This window comes from Puma concolor, chromosome D3, assembly GCF_028749965.1.
Source record: "Puma concolor isolate L17-30 chromosome D3, mPumCon1.1.hap2, whole genome shotgun sequence".
Taxonomy (NCBI): Eukaryota; Metazoa; Chordata; class Mammalia; order Carnivora; family Felidae; genus Puma; species Puma concolor.
In genome coordinates this window covers 18677212-18692269 of record NC_141678.1, presented here as the reverse complement: position 1 = coordinate 18692269, position 15058 = coordinate 18677212, and the positions used below count along the sequence as shown (strand labels likewise).

The 15058-nt window shown below is 59.2% G+C and overlaps 1 protein-coding gene across 3 annotated transcripts in view; it reads right to left on the bottom strand.

Moving 5' to 3' along the window:
* The window catches only part of FAM222A (family with sequence similarity 222 member A), a 55484-nt gene extending 42954 nt beyond the window's left edge, over positions 1-12530 (bottom strand). Inside the window, exon 1 of one of the 3 annotated variants that reach the window (XM_025933592.2) lies at positions 12331-12530. The gene's annotated coding sequence lies outside the window, so the exon portion shown is untranslated. The remainder of the gene's footprint in view (positions 1-12330) is intronic. The other 2 variants (XM_086681932.1, XM_086681933.1) reach the window with 2 other exon arrangements.
* Positions 12531-15058: the final 2528 nt, after the last annotated feature.

Genomic DNA, 15058 nt, shown 5'->3' with positions numbered 1-15058 from the left:
GTTGGCGGAGCATCTGGCCCAGTGCTGGCACACAGTAGGCCTACCGCCAACCAGGTTCATGACTGCCCTTGGCTTCTCGAGCAGCCAAAGGTCCCAGAAAACAAAAGCAGGCAAATAATGGTGGAAGGTGGCGGCGGGGGGGGGGGGGGGGGTGGGGAGCAGAAGATGACAGGCTCCCTGGCTAGTCCCCCGGGGCTGGTGGCAGACCTCTGTGGAGGGCTCGGGCCTCCCCGGTCACACAGGGTGGCAGCTGGCAGCATCCCCTTCCCCCACTGAGCACCACACAAAGGGGCCTCTATTCCCTGCTCTGAGCATTTATCCCTGGCCGGCTGGGCCGCGCCGCCCTCTCCCCACTCTGCTGGCGGCCCTGCCTGGCCCGAGCCTACACAAAGGCCGGTGTGTCCCTGCCAAGCCAGCCTGGCCTTAGAAGACCCCGTCCACAGAGAGCTAGAGAGCTCAAAAGGGGCCTGGGGTGGGTTCACGGTGTGTGGCAAGGCCTCACGTCCAGGCCACGATGGGGAGGCAGCTAGGAAGGCGTGAAAAAGATTTTAGAGCCGACGAACTTGAATGTGGCTCCAGCTGCCCCTAGCTGTGTATGCGGCCCTCGGTCAGTTTAGACCTCAGTTTTCTCATCTGTACAATGGAGACGATGCCCAACGTTCGAGGCTCCTGAGGGCTCAGTCAGGCGGTGCAGGGCCCAACACACAGCACCTCAGAGTCAGATTAGAGGCAACTGGGGGAGCCCTGCCCTGGGGGCCTGGTGGGCCCAGCCCCCTGGGGAGGGAGGAGGCACAGCACCCCTTGTGGACCACTCCATCCCCACTCTCCATCCGGCAAGGTCCACCTAGGCTGACCTTCAGGCCAAGGCGAGCCCTCTCCAACCCTAGCCCATCTGCAACCTGTGGGATAACGGCAGCTACGGTTTACGAAACACCGACTGTGCGCTAGGACTTTCAGATTTATCGTCTCCTTTCGACCCCGCTGCTACCCTGAGAGCGTGCGGCAGGGTGGCACAATGACGACAGGCTCTGGAGTCCAGTGAGCCAGGTCGGAAGCCCGGCACCGCTTCCATCCGTGAGACTCCTCACGCTCTGGTGATAAGAAGGGCAGTGTGCTCCCAAAGGTCAGTTCAATAGCCCAATGAGGACAAGCTGCTGGATGCCCCCAGCCCAGGGCACAGCCCCAGGAAGCCTGAACTCCTGACCACTGAGCTATCATTCCCAACCCACAGAAGAGGAAAATGAGGCCCAGCTGGCAAGCCACGCCGTGCTTGGTGTGCAGGAGGAGGGCAATAAACCTGCTGGATCACTCTGGAGAGGGGCTCGGAGTTCGAAGCCGACCCAGACCAGTGGATTCTGACTCGCCCTCTTCTGCAAACGTGTTTGGGCAGTTTTTTCTCGTTTCACAGCCGGCCTCGGCTCTGTGGGCCATGTGGCCTGCGGAGGGTGGGACGGGAGACCCGAGCCCGGAGCCTGACCCATCCCCCTGGCTGACCTCCAGGAGCCCTCACCCTGCCGCACAAAGTCCCCCTTTTCTCTCTCCCACCCGCTCGGGGCGGCCAAGTGAGCAGCGGAATACCAAGTAATTAAGTCGGCGCACACCATCCGGGCGCCCAGGAACACTGTGGAGTTTCCCTTTTATGTTTATAGCAATTGTATGAAAATGTGCAACATGGAGCGGCACCAGCTGACAAATGAGACGAAACAGACAGGATTCCGGGCCGGCTTTTTTCCGGGCCTGATTGGCATTAATTGTGAGCGTTTACAAAGCACAACTCGGCGCCTGACATTTGCTTCAAGCGAACATTTCCTTCTAATAGTTTTAATGATTACAACGGGAGCTGGTGATCGCTGCCGGGCGGGGAAGGGGCTGCCTGGCGCCTGGCCTGGGCTCCTGCCAGGGGTCTGACCAGTCTGTGCCTGCCTGGGTCCCAGGGGTCCCGCTTGCCCCGGCCACCTGCGGGAGGGCTGCATCAAGTCCGGAGCCTTGGGCACCAGGACCCCCCCCCCCCCCCCCGACGGGGCCTGGCTGCTGACACACGCCAAGCTGCTGGCTTATGAGCTGATGGGCAAACCCACAGGCACAGTGATCCTGGGCGCAGACCTGGGGCGGAGGGAGGGAGGGAGGGAGGGAGGGGAGAAGCACAGGGGTATTTGGCTGGTGTGGCTCTGAGGCTGCAGGGCCTCAGTTCCCTCATCTCAGGACGTGGGGTAGGAAGGACCCCACAAACGCTGGCAGTTCTTTCTTTGCCATGTGACCTTGGCCAAATCCCCTCCCCACTCAGGGCCTGCCTGGCCTTCTGCACCTGTAATGTAACAGGGACTTGGTCAGTCAGAGGCATACAGGTCGGCATGCCAGTCCCAGCGGCATGACCTTGGGGGAGCCCCTTGATGTGAGCCTCAGTTTTCTTCACCTGCAGACCTGGGAGTTCAGAATCCCCACAGGCTGCAGACTGGTTCCTAGACTCCCTCAGAAAGGGTATAAAAACCCTGAATTTCTGGCCTGCCATGAGCCTGTGTCCCATGACCTCCAGGAGAGCCTTCCAAATACTTTACTCGCTCACACACATCCTTTCAGTAAACATCGAGCGTCCTCATTAGGAACCTGGGAGGACATCACTGAACAAAGCAAAGATCCTCCCTTTGGGGAAGAGACACGACAGATATAAATGCACGTCGGATGTGCTATCTCATCGACTTATCCCCGTCTTACAGAGGGAGCAACTGAGGCACAGAGAGGGAGAAATGAAGTCACCCGGGCAATCGAACTCTGGCAGGCTGCCTCAGAGGGGAGTCCTCTCAGACCCACTTGATGGCCAGCCCACTTGGGACGTGGGTGGAAGTCCTTTCTAAGGGCCTGTGGAAGGCTGACCCCTTGAGTGGGTCTCATCTGGGCACCGTGGCTGGAGGCCCGGACCACCAGGAAGAAGGGAATTTGTGAGGCCCTGGACAGCCCCATCCTGCTGGGCTAGAAATGAAAGAGGAAGTCCCTCCTCTGTGGGCCCCAGGACACCATTCTTTCCCACATCTCCATCAACACTGGGCAGGGCCCGTTCTGGGACAAGTCTCTCTGTGGAAGACATGCAAACAGGATCAGCGAGGTGGCTGCAAAAGAAGAGCGGGTCCCTGGACAGCTACATGGCACGTGCAAAGGCCCAGAGCTATAAAAGAACCCAGGGGGTGGGAGCGGGCGGGGTTCAAAATGCCCTCGGTTTGAGGAGGCCCTAGCCTCTCTTCAGCAGCCACCCGGGTCTCACCCAGCCCCCTGATTTTGCCAGGCCCTCCCTGCAGTAAGTCCCCTGGATGGGTCCCTGCTCTGTGCTTGGCTCCAGCCAGAAAAACCTTGGCAAATGTTTCTTTTAGAGTCAGTGTGGGGTGTGGGGCAGGGAGAAATTTTTTTTTAATGGGGATTTTTTTTTTTTTTTCCTTTTGCATATGGTGGCACAGATGGGCCCATGATCCATAAAAACTGTTTGCAATTAAACTCCCACTTTGCATGGCTGGATTTGTCAGTTGTTTGAACCTCGAGTGTGGGGTTCCACGCTGACGGGGGAGATGGGGCTCAGGGCAGGGCAGGGCCAGATTCTGCAGGATGGGCGGAGGCCCAGGAACCTGCTCTGGGCTCTGGGCCCAAGCCGATGGGGCGGCAGGACAGCCACGCCAGCTCCCTCTCTGGGCATCCCCCAGCCCTCGCCAGGAGTCGGGAGTATGGCCAGGCGGCTGGGGTGGGGCTTGGCAGGGTTTCCCAGCCCAGCAGAGACTTGGCCAGGGCTTGGTGCCCTGGCTGTGGGGGTAATGAGGAGGGAGAGAGAGGAGCTAATCACCACTCAGCCCTGCCAGAGATTGGGTCTGGGATGAGGACAGGCAGGAGGGTGGTCGAGCAGTGTGAGCCATAATGGGGGTCCAGCAAGCAGAGTGCAATGGCAGGTTCAAGGCTGAGGAGCCAGAACCACTGGCCCAGTTGGCACAAAGGCCCAGCACGGTGCCAGGAAGAACTGCCAAGAGCCAGAACTGGCTCCTTCCTCGTCCCCAGGAGAACCGGCCAGCCTCCTTATGCCTCTGTACAGGTAGGGAAATCAAGGCAGGCACCAAGAACCTCTCAGGGGCCCGGGCTTCCCCTGCCAAACCAACAGGCTCTCTGCATTTGGGAGCCTTTTCAGAGGGCTTCTAGAATGGGGGCAAGGGGCCTGTACCCCTTCTACTCCTCTTGGCCTCAAAATGCCAGCCGGCCACCCCAGCTGCTGCCCTGGGATGCGTGCTTGTTTGGGTTAACAAATGCACCGTTTGGCTTTGGGAAATCCTGAGATCGCTGATAATTGTTCCCTGATGAAAAGAAATAAGGCCCTGATACCCCCTTTCCCCCGCCCCTTCCAAGCTGGGAAAGAAAAGTCATAAAAATAGCTTGTTATCTCACCTATTGAGGCTCCGACTGGATGTTACTGCTAATTGGGTATAACATCCTTGTCTTGTTCTCTCAGAAGCTAAATCAAGAAAGCGCCACTGCTGCGAACTAATTATATCTCCGGCCTGCAGCCTGCAGCTTGTCTCTCCCTTTATTGAGTTAAAAAATGGTCACGAACCTTCATCTTTTATCCCCCCAAGCACCGGGTCCAGGCTGCCCGCCAGACGTGGACCGCACTGCAGGAAGGTCTAGGAGGGGCTTCGGGGATGGACAGCAAGGTGAGGAGGGCCGGGAGGGAAGCCTTGGCCCCTAGGGCCTGCCTGGCTCCCTCCCCGGGCGACCACCCCCGGCCTCTGGCCTCTCTCCTCCCTGCAGCTGGGCCTCCTGGGAAGTCAGGAGCAGGACAGCCAGGCGGCTGAGCATTCAGTCATTTATTCCTTCAACGTGCTCTAGGCGAGACTTCAGGTAGAGCGGGGGTAGACCCAAGCACCAGCTAACCTCACCCTGGGTTCGAGGAGATGCTGAAGAAATACACGGAGATGGGACCGGATCATTCTTCTGCCCAAAGAGCTACTGCAGATCCCTACCACGGAGTCCAGATGCCAAGACCAGCCCTGGCTCCTTCCACAGGCCCCGCGTGTCTCCATATTCCAGGCACATCCAGCCACATGCTGGTCCCTCAACCCACACTAGTCACGCCTGCCTGCCTCTGAGCTGCTTCTCAGGCTGCTCTTTTCCCCCAGAGGGGCCCGTCACCTTCTTAGAAGACCCAGCCCTACCTGTCAGAAGCCCACCAAGCTGTAAGGCCTTTAGTGACACCTTCTCCAGGAAGCCTGCCCTGTCTGCCTGCCACCCTCAGCCCTGCTTCAGGCTGTGGACCTCGAGACCTGAGTGTGACTGTCAGCTCAGCCACTCAGCAAGGGCATGACCCTCTTCTGCTTAATGGCTCTGAGCCTCAGTTTTCTCATCTCTACAATGGGTTAAGATTTCTTCCTAGAGGTGGTCGAGGGGCACATTGCAGGTGCTCTGCAGAATGATAAATGACGGAGTATCCAAGAAGGACCAAGCTCTCAGGAAGAGCTCACTCAATGTTATTATGCAGACTGAAAGCATCTGGAATCGGCCTAAAACACTTGAAATGAGCAGGCACTGGGCTACACAGACACAGGTGTGTTTGGGCGTTGGATAAAGGTAACAGACTCTTATACCTCACCAGCTCCTGTGACTGTTGAACAACCTATATCCTCAGAGAAGATCCCCCGGGGTCCCTCATTCTGGTACCATATGGAGATGGGCCGGCGTGGCCTCTGAGCTCATCAAGGCCAGGCAGGCAAGCGGGCTTCAGCTCTTAGGCCCCCCTGATGGATTGGAGCTGCCTGCCCAGAGCCCTGGAAAGAACCCAAGGTCAGGGGAAGAACTCAGCAGGGGAAGAGGGCAGCAATTGATTGGCGATGTCTGCCAAGGGCACAGCGGTGGGAGGCAAGCCAGGCCTGCCACAGATACGCCATCCTTGACATTTTACAGAGGACGCAGCTGAGGCCGGGCTGGGGTGGGAGGTAACTTGCTCAAGGTCGTGCATCTCATAAAGGAAACAGCTGGCCCAGAACTGGATCCCCTCAGACCCTGCCCAAGGATCCTCCCATGACAGCCCCACCCAGCCTGGTCCTCTCACAGGAAGAAGACAGGCAGAAGCTTGCATGGATAATGAAGGGGATTCTGTGGACCTGCCGTGTGGCCCTGGGCTGTCATTGTACCTTGCTGAGCCTCCGTTTCTTCATGTATACAACCAGGATAAAAAAAACACCCTTCCCACAGTCGTATGGGGATTACGTGACAGGCCAAAATGCCCAAGCAGGAAGCTTAGCCTGGAGCACGGGCAGAGGCCAACAGTGCCCTGTGATTCCCATAATAGGCAAAGGCGTTTAGACAGGAATCTCCAAAGTCAGCAGTCGAAAATACCTCCTCCTCCACGGAGCCCTCCCTGGCTATCCCAGCCGGCAGTAATAGTTTCTACCTGACTTCCCAGCATGCTTTGAGAGACTGGGGCCCCAGAGGGCAGGGGCCATATCTGGCTTGTTCACTGCAGGCCCCCCGACCCTGCTCCTGGCACAATGCCTGCACACTGTGAATTCTTGCACTGTGGCGACGGACCCACTGCACTGTGATGGCGTGTCTGAGGCCTCACCACCTTTTAAGGCAACTGGGCTTGTTCATCTCTGCGTCCCCAGCACCTGGCAGGGAGCCTGGCACGGAGCCGTAATCTCTCTGAATGAACGGATGAATCAAGAGTAAAAATAGCAGTTCCTGTTTACTGCTCACTTGCTGTGGGTTACTGCCAAGCCTCGCAGCTGCCCTCCCAAGCGGACCCCGGCCCATCCGACAGATGAGGAGACTGAGGTCACGCAGATGCTGAGGGCCAGGGCCAAGCCCCAAATTCAGGCCTGGGGACTGCAGGCTGAAAGACCCTGCCTCCTCTGTGTCTCCCAGTGCCAAGCTCAGGCCTGGACCCCACGGGGCAGCTGCGCCCGCCTTGGCAACGAGTCCCGGAGCAGACAGCTGGCGGCTGGACCGACCTCCTCCTCTGAGGGAGACCACCCCTCCCCACAGACTCTGGGTCATTAAGTTCTGCATCATTAAGTCCCTGTCCCCAGGAGCCTGTTCACAGCCAGCCTCGGCCTTACCCCCTGACCTCCTGGGTCTTTGTCCTCTGTGCCCTCTGCACAATGGCAGGGGCTCCCAGGGCCCCAAACAGCTGCTGTGGCCGGGATGCTGGTTTGCTCTGGGGCCAGGGTGACCGGCTGGGGCCTGTGCCTGAGCCCACCCACTTGTGAAGGGCTCAAACTCACCCAAGTACTCTGCACACTCAAGCTTGTCCCACCCACCAGCCGGGGAGAAAACTGCTATTACTTCCTTGAACAGATGAGAAAAGTGAGCCCCAGAGAGGTAAAGCGGCTTGTCTGAGGACACACAGCCAGTGAGAGTGCAAAAGCCCAGGGTTCTATCCTAATCTGCAACTCCCTGCAAATGTTGCCAGACTGACCTCTTCAGCACCCCGATCATACCTCACCCCTCCCCGAGATGCCTTCACTGGCTTCAGGTTGTTCTGCCTCTGGACATGTCAACTACTTAGTTCAGCACTCAAGGCCCTGCACACCGTCCTAGTTTTTCTCCCTTTACCTCTGCCTTCTTAGAAGCTCCCCCTGCCCTTCCTGGTCATGCCACTGAATCTCAAAGTCCCTCTGCCAGCAACATCATCTTTACTCCATGCTGGGCATATCCACCCAGTCCTCAGGCCTGAGAGCAAAAGCCCCCTCTGTCAGGAAGCCCGCCATGACGTGGTTTTTCCCTCCTGCATGTCTCTCCTCCAGCCCTGCTAGGGCTCTGACCAGAATCCGAATTAGCTGCAGATTCCTCCTCCCCGTGGAGGCTGTGGGCCATCTGATTCCTTAGAGCTTTGCCACCTGCACAGTGGCCGGCAGGGTGCCCTTGCCCACCCTGATGCCCAACACCCGAGTGGACCCAGGGGGTGGGGGTGGGGGGGTGGTTGGAGCCCAGGCTTGTTCCTTCATCCTCCTCTAGCTGGCTGTGCTGTGTTCTGCACCCCCACTTCTGGCCACCAACAGACTTTACACCTGAGCTACTTCCTGGCTTTGTGACCTTGGGGAGCGAAGTAACCTCTCTGTGCCCGGGTCCCACCCCACGCACCAGTAAAATGGGGGGGGGGGGGGCAGGTAGCAGCATCTGCATTTCTTAGGGCTATGACATCCACCCTGGGAGGTACCAGACAGGTGACCTCTCCCCAGGAACGCTCACCACTATTATTTCTGTCTGCACCCCTATCCGGCGGCCAGCACATGAATTTGGGGGTCAGAGAGACTCAGGTTCCAACCACTTACTGGGTCTGTGATTCTGGGCAGGTGGCTCATATTCCCCAGGGCCTCTATTTCCCCATCTCTGAAATGGTACTAACTCCGCCCACACAAATGCAACCCGGATCCATCTCAGAACCCCTCTTTTGTTCCAGGCATGCAGTAGGCACTCCGATATTTCTCAACTAACGAATCAATGGTCCAGGTGTAAGGAATCCATCCCCCTTCCAGCCTCCTCTCCGCCCACCCCAGCCTCCAGAATCCCCTTCCCCACCCCCAGCCCAGTGCAGACTAAAATAGTCATTAGGCAGATTTCAAAAGATGTCAGTAGCTTATAATTATAGTCGACATCCTTCTGAGATAAAAGTGATTACCTTGGATGCAAATCACTTAGCAACCAATCAGGGCGGTGGGCGGCGCCCACGGAGGTGACCGGCCGGCGTGCAGCCCTCCGCCCGCAGTCCGCCCGACACAGGCGGAGAAAGCGCACAATAGCTCTTGACACGCAAATGGGTTAACACAATAAAGGCGGCTCCGGCCGCTGCTGGGGGAGAACAGCAATTCCCGGCCCGCGGGAGGTAATAAAGCGGCCCTTTTGTGCGCGCCTCCTCGTTCTCACCCCCGCCCCGAGCCCAGAGGAATCGCCGCCTGATTGAATTACGGTTCATGAATATGAGCTGCTCCGCTTGCTTCCTCCGGTTCGTGAGGGACTGGAAGGTGGAGGGGGCCCGGGAAGGCTGGGGAGGGGCCCCTGGCCAGGCCCCAGCCCCATAGGAGCTCAGACGGGAGCCACGTGTGCTCACCACGTGGGGTGCCCTGGGTAGGTGGGTGGGAGATCCAGCGGAGGCAGCTGGAAGGGTCCCTGCCTACCCTGCAGTCTTTGATCTTTGGCTCGGGGTGGGGGTGGGGGGGCAGGAAGAGTCATTCGCGGCCCTGTTCTGAGGATGAGGCTCAGAGAGGCAAAGCTACTCACCCAAGGTCACACGGCCAACAAGGGTGGACCCATTCCATAGCCTGGCTCTTAACCATGAGCCACTGCCCACCACAGGGGGTTAAGCAACTCGGCCCAACCCTGCCCCCTCCCCGCCAGAGCAACTGTGACGCTCAGAAGGGATAGGGGATGGGCGAGCTTACATGGAATTAGACCAGTGATAAGGATTACTGGGGGGTTGGGGGAGGGAGCTAACCTTGAGAGAGGAGACTGTCCAGGGTTACCATCCCTCTTAAGGGAGCCCTGCCGGATCCTCTCCCCTGCCCAAACCTCTCCCATCTACCTAAATCTCCAGGACACATCCACCCCAAGGCCACCCCTTCCCCTCATTCAGCACCCCCAGAGCACTCACAGGCCACACCCAATGACCAGAACACTCTGCACTTCTCTGCCGGGCAGATCTCTGTTTGTCCAGAGTCACCTTGTACCCTTCCTAGAGGGCCCTCCTCAACCTCCAGGCTGGGTCAGGAGCCACATCTACCAGAGTTGCCACTGACCCACCTACATCCTTGACTTCCCTAACAGCTGAGTGCCTACCAAGAGGGTCCCTGCAGTAACTGACTGAAGCCTCACCCCTCCCTGGGGGGAACCCAGAGGGGCAGATGACAAGGAACCCAGGGCCAGCTCTCTCAACCCTTCCTGCCAGGCAGGCTTCATGTCCCACCTTCCTTCCCCCAATGCTGGAGAAGAGGGGTGCCAGGGGTGAGGGAAGCAGGGTGTCCACAAGGCCAGGGCAGAAATTGCTACTCTGCCCAACACTATCCTGTAGGTAACGGGGAGGCAGGATTCAAACCCAGGTGTCAGTGCAGGAAGGAACCTTGGTGAGGCCAGACTCCCTCCACAGCCGACAGTCCCCGACTTTTGCAGGGACCCTGTCCAACAAGTGGTGTAAGGCCTCCCCTCCACCCGTGGAAGGGTGTGGGAAGACCTGAGGACTCCGGAGCCAAGGCACTTCAGAGCCAAACCTCTACAGCTGCCTGGCTGAGCACCTGAGCCTGTTTCCTCATCTGTAAAATGGGCCACAGCACACGAGCCACCCCAAGCGGTAACTGAGATCCTATACGATGCCTGGCACACAGGGAGACACTGGGTAAGCTGGCACTCCCTCCTGCTTGTCGCCTGGTGCTATTGCCAAGCCCAGGGAAGGGAACAGAAGGAATTGCCCAATTCTGACAGCCTTTCCCTCCGCTTTGGCTGTGGAAGTGTAAATACTCCACGGAGGACCTCCAACTGCCTGTGTTTGTGGATCTCTGGCGCGCACTCCGGGTTTGTTTCTAAACTGGGAAGCTTCGAGAGGCAGTGCAAACAGCCCTTCTGCCCACCTCTCCCACTTCTCCCCCCATCTGCTGTTGCTCTGTCCTTGGAAGCCTGTGTGTTTAACGACACCATTTCAGCTGGAAATATCATCTCCCTGCCAAGCCCCCAAAAGCAGCTCCACTGATATTTATTGACCTGTTAATCTAGCTAGAGAGCTGGGTAGGAGAAGAGAAAAAATGCTGGCTGCATAGAGACTAGGGCCTGGCTTCTCATTATGACCCCCTCCTACACACACACACACACACACACACACACACACACACACTTCCCTCTGCTCTCACCCTACCCCACGCTGAAGCGATGACACAGTTCTCTAACCTTTACCTCAAAATGTGATCTCGGCAGTTTCACCCACATCCGACAATGGTAGCAATTGCTGGAAGGAACTCAGAAGAGGAATCAAAGAACCAGCGGCAGGATACTGGCTGGGGGGATCTCTGGGCCTTCACAAGGAACAGGGCCAGTGCCTGAAGGGTGTGGGGAAGAAAGGGCTGGTGCCTGACCCCATCAAAGCTGGCCCCTGGCAGGGGCACACTTCATTCAGACCTTGGCACTGACGGGCCTGACTTGCCCTCTGTTCACTTAATGAGCACCACACTGTGCCTGTCAAAATCATCTTAAATGCCAAAAGGAGAGCGGGGCCGACAGGAGTTCAGGCTTGGCCGAGGCCCTTCATCTTGGGGTTGTGCAGCAGAGGAAACCCTTAGACTTGAGGGCTGGCAGGCAGCAGCTGCCCTGCACCTTCCCTGGCTGGGGGAGCACACACTTTTTCCTGAGTGGAAATGGCCTGTTTTAAGGCAGGGGTCCCCCGTCTCTCTGGGGGCCCTGGGAACTTCAGCCTCCCGGCTGGGTGTATGTATGGTGGGGTTCGAGGTCTTCACCGTAGCATCCCTTTTGAAAGCATAAAGTTGCTGCTCTGTTTGGCAGTCCTGAGCCCCCAGGCAGTGCCAGGCTATACGGGCAAAGCTGAACACCTGTCCTTGGGGGGAGGAGCATCAGCCGGGACAGCTGGCACTGTTTCCCTCCCCCACCTCATCCAAGAGCTGGGGATTTAGGTCAGAGGACTACAGTTGAGAGTGGGGGAATCTGCCTTCACCCCTCCATTACCCAAAGGCATCAGGTCTCACCAGGAGTTACCACAACCCCGCCCCCTCCGGCCCTGGGTCAAGGCAAGTCGCGTCGCCCCGGCAACCCGTGACGTCAGAAGCCTGGCAGTGACGTCACGCTGTGGCCCCATTGGAGAACCCACCATCCTTGCAAGATTTTTTGAAGAACGAGGGCTGTACAGGAGACCCTGCTATGGTCTAGCCTTGGAGGGCGCAATCCTCAAACGCAACCACCTGCACGGCCAGGACTCCACATCCCCCCCGCCCTGAGCTGATGTCCCCTGAGGATCTCAGAGGCTGCTTGGGAGAACCCCAAGGGTTCCAGCCCTCCAAGACACGGGAGTTCCCAGGGAATTTTCGGATGACAGAGCTGCTATCTTTGTCTGTTGGCTTTAGGGGTGGGGTGACCTTTCCTCTCTGGCATATGCCTCGCCCAGGGCTCCGTGGAGTCCCCACAACCTCCACTCCGGCCGCTTGGCCGGTTTATACAAGTTGCGGGTGAGAGGGAAAGGGGTGGGGGGAAGACAAGGAGCACCAATGCTTCAGGATTCCCAACAGCTCAGGGCCCCTTTATTTCCGATCCGGCCGCCCAGACGCCAGGGAGTGCCCCCAGCTCCAGCCCGGAACCCCGCCCCGCGCAACTCACCAGATCAGCCAGGCCGTTGAAGGGCACCAGGTCTCAGCGGCGACGACTCTCTGCTCGCCGGGTCGCAGCCATGCAGAGGTGGCAGAGGTTGCCTGAGGGAGCCCCCCTTGGGGGCCGATGCCTCTCTCCGGGTGGAAAGGGACGTTGTCGGTGAGAGTGATCCAGGCACCGGCCCGCGCCGTCCGAAGTCGGCGGTGGCGGGTCTCTCGGCTCAGCGTGGGTCGTGCCCGCCCGGGACCTGGGCGGTGCGGGCGCTCAGGCGGCGCATCCTCACCGGGGCCTGTGCTCACCGCGTCCGGCGGGCGGCGCTGCGCCTCCCCTCGGGGTCTTGCTCAGGGCTGCAGCTCGGCCCGCGCCGCTCCCCGGGGCGCCCTCTCCGCCCGCGCCAGGAGCCGGGCGGCCGCGGCCCCTCTCGCCGGCCCCAGCTGCAGCCTGTCTTTGTTGCTTCCTCTCGCACGACCGCCCGCCCGCGGCTCGCAGCCCCCAGGTCCGCCCGGGGGCGGGAGGGGGTCGTCTCCTCCGGGGCTGCACGCACCTGCAGCGGCCCCGACTCCTCGCCGGGCATGCACCGGCCCCCGCAGGTTGCAAAGAGCGGCGGCGAGAATGCACCGGCCCCTCCTCCTCCTACTCCAAGCCCTGGGTGTGGGGGGAGGGGAAGCTGGAGAGCAGAGGCAGCCGCGGCGGCGGCAGCGGGCGGCGGAGGCTCGGATGCAGTCCCGGGGGCCTCGGCGCCGCGAAATAACTGGTCCGGGTGGCGCAGGGCGGACGTGGGAATGGCCAGGAGGACGGTACACCGGGCGTGCGAGCTCTCGAGCTGCAGCAGGGGCGGCGCGCGCCGGGCTCTCACGCGCCCATGGCCCCTGGCGGCGCGCAGGGGCTCCCGGGGCCTCAGCCTCGCGCCGCCTGGCGCGCGCCGGCGCCTCGCCTCGCCTCGCCTCAGGCCCGGGTGCCGCGCGCAGCGTCCCGCAGGCGGCGGGCCGGGCTCTTCACCTCCCCCGGCTGGAGCACGCAGCCTTTCTGCGGAGCCGCCAGCCCAGCAGTCCTGCCCGCTGCTCCGCTCCGGCCCGACTGACAGGCGCGAGCGCCGGCAGCGGCCGCGGCGTCTCGCCCCCCGCCCGCCCCCTGCGATCCAGCCCAATCAGCGGCGGCCGAGAGGCGGTTACCAGGGTGACGCGGCGCCGCGTCCTGCGGGGGGCGGGGCCAGGGGCCGCCACGCGCGCTTTTCGCGGCAAAATTCAAAGGCCGGCAGGGCGGCTCTCCAACCTCCTCCCCCAAGCTGGGGCGGGGCGGGGCCTACCTCGCGAGGACTGCAACTCCCGGCATGCAGCGCGCCGGCGCCGGGCGGAGGGGCCCCGACTTGGGGCGCAGAGCATGCTCGTATTTGTAGTCCCTTTGTCGGGACCCAGCGGTGGAAAAACCAGTATCCTTTATGGAGCGCATATTTGGGGCAAGGCACTGTGCTAAGAGCATTATCTGCATTGTTTCATATAATCTTAGAAATAACCCTATGAGGAATTTTGTTAAAAATAATAGCAAGTTAACTCTTATGTAATGAAGTACTCTACCTAAGCCTCGCAACAACGCTTTAGAGGGTTGGTATTACCATCCCTATTTAACAGATGAGAAAAACGATATGGTGGGTACTAGTATTATACTCCCAACTTATGGAGGAAATTGGGCCTAAGAGATGTGAAGTGACACTCGCTCCTGAGTGTTTTGCCCCCAGGCCTATTTTTGGCAGTCAATGATTTCTGGCATCACATTTAAGATCTGTGAACCACTGACTATAAACCCAGGCACCGTGCTCTTTGCAAGGTCCATCTCATAGTATCCACACCACATGTATGGGAGGCAGGCCCAGGCATTCTTCACCTAACAAATGGGGAATCTGAGGCACAGTATCACCTGATGTCCAAATTTTGAACCCATCAAACTGTACTGCACCTTGTGTTTCACTTTCTAAGCAGCTCCATAGGCTCTCAGTAGGTCTGTCTGAGAGCCCACGGGTGGCCTGCTTAGCAGTCCCATTTTACAGCTGGAGAAATTGAGTCCTGGGAGGGACAGTTCTCCCCGTTGCCATGTGTCCATCACACAGCAAGTTGGGGCGCCAGCTTTCTAGGAAAGACTTCAGGGTCCCTACAGAAAGGCAAAACCGCAGCCGGCTATGTCTGTGTGACCGCAGCCCGTGTCTTGTGACCCCTTGGAGCCCATGGAACCTGGGTGGCACTCCATCCCTGCCCTTGCTAGCTGTTGGTTTTGGTCATTTGTCTTCGTGGCTCTGTGCCTGTCTTGTCTGTGTATCGTAAGTCCTATTTTAGGGGGTTCTTGTGTGGATAAAAAGTTATTGCTGGAAAGGATTCAGAACACACTACATGCTTCACGAATGCCAACAGTGGTCATCCAGACACGGAAGGCTTTGAAGACCCTGGTGAGTGTACCCAGTGAGATGGGTTGCTTATAGTCAGGCCCTAGCCTACTTTTAGGATCCAGCCCACCCCCTACCCAGAGGTTGGGAGAGGCGCCAGGGGGGGAGCTCCAGGGCCCGACCAAGTAGGCCACCTGCCGCCTTATCTAGGGCAGGAGCTGGCCCTATTTCAGGTCCTCGCGGCTGCTGCGAGTGCCATTCCCAGTAGCTCCTGGCTCCGGTGCCCTGCTCTAGTTCTCGCGGGCTGACCCACCCAACCCTTGTGGAGTTGGAGTGGGGGTGGGGGTTTACCTGGGAACGTGA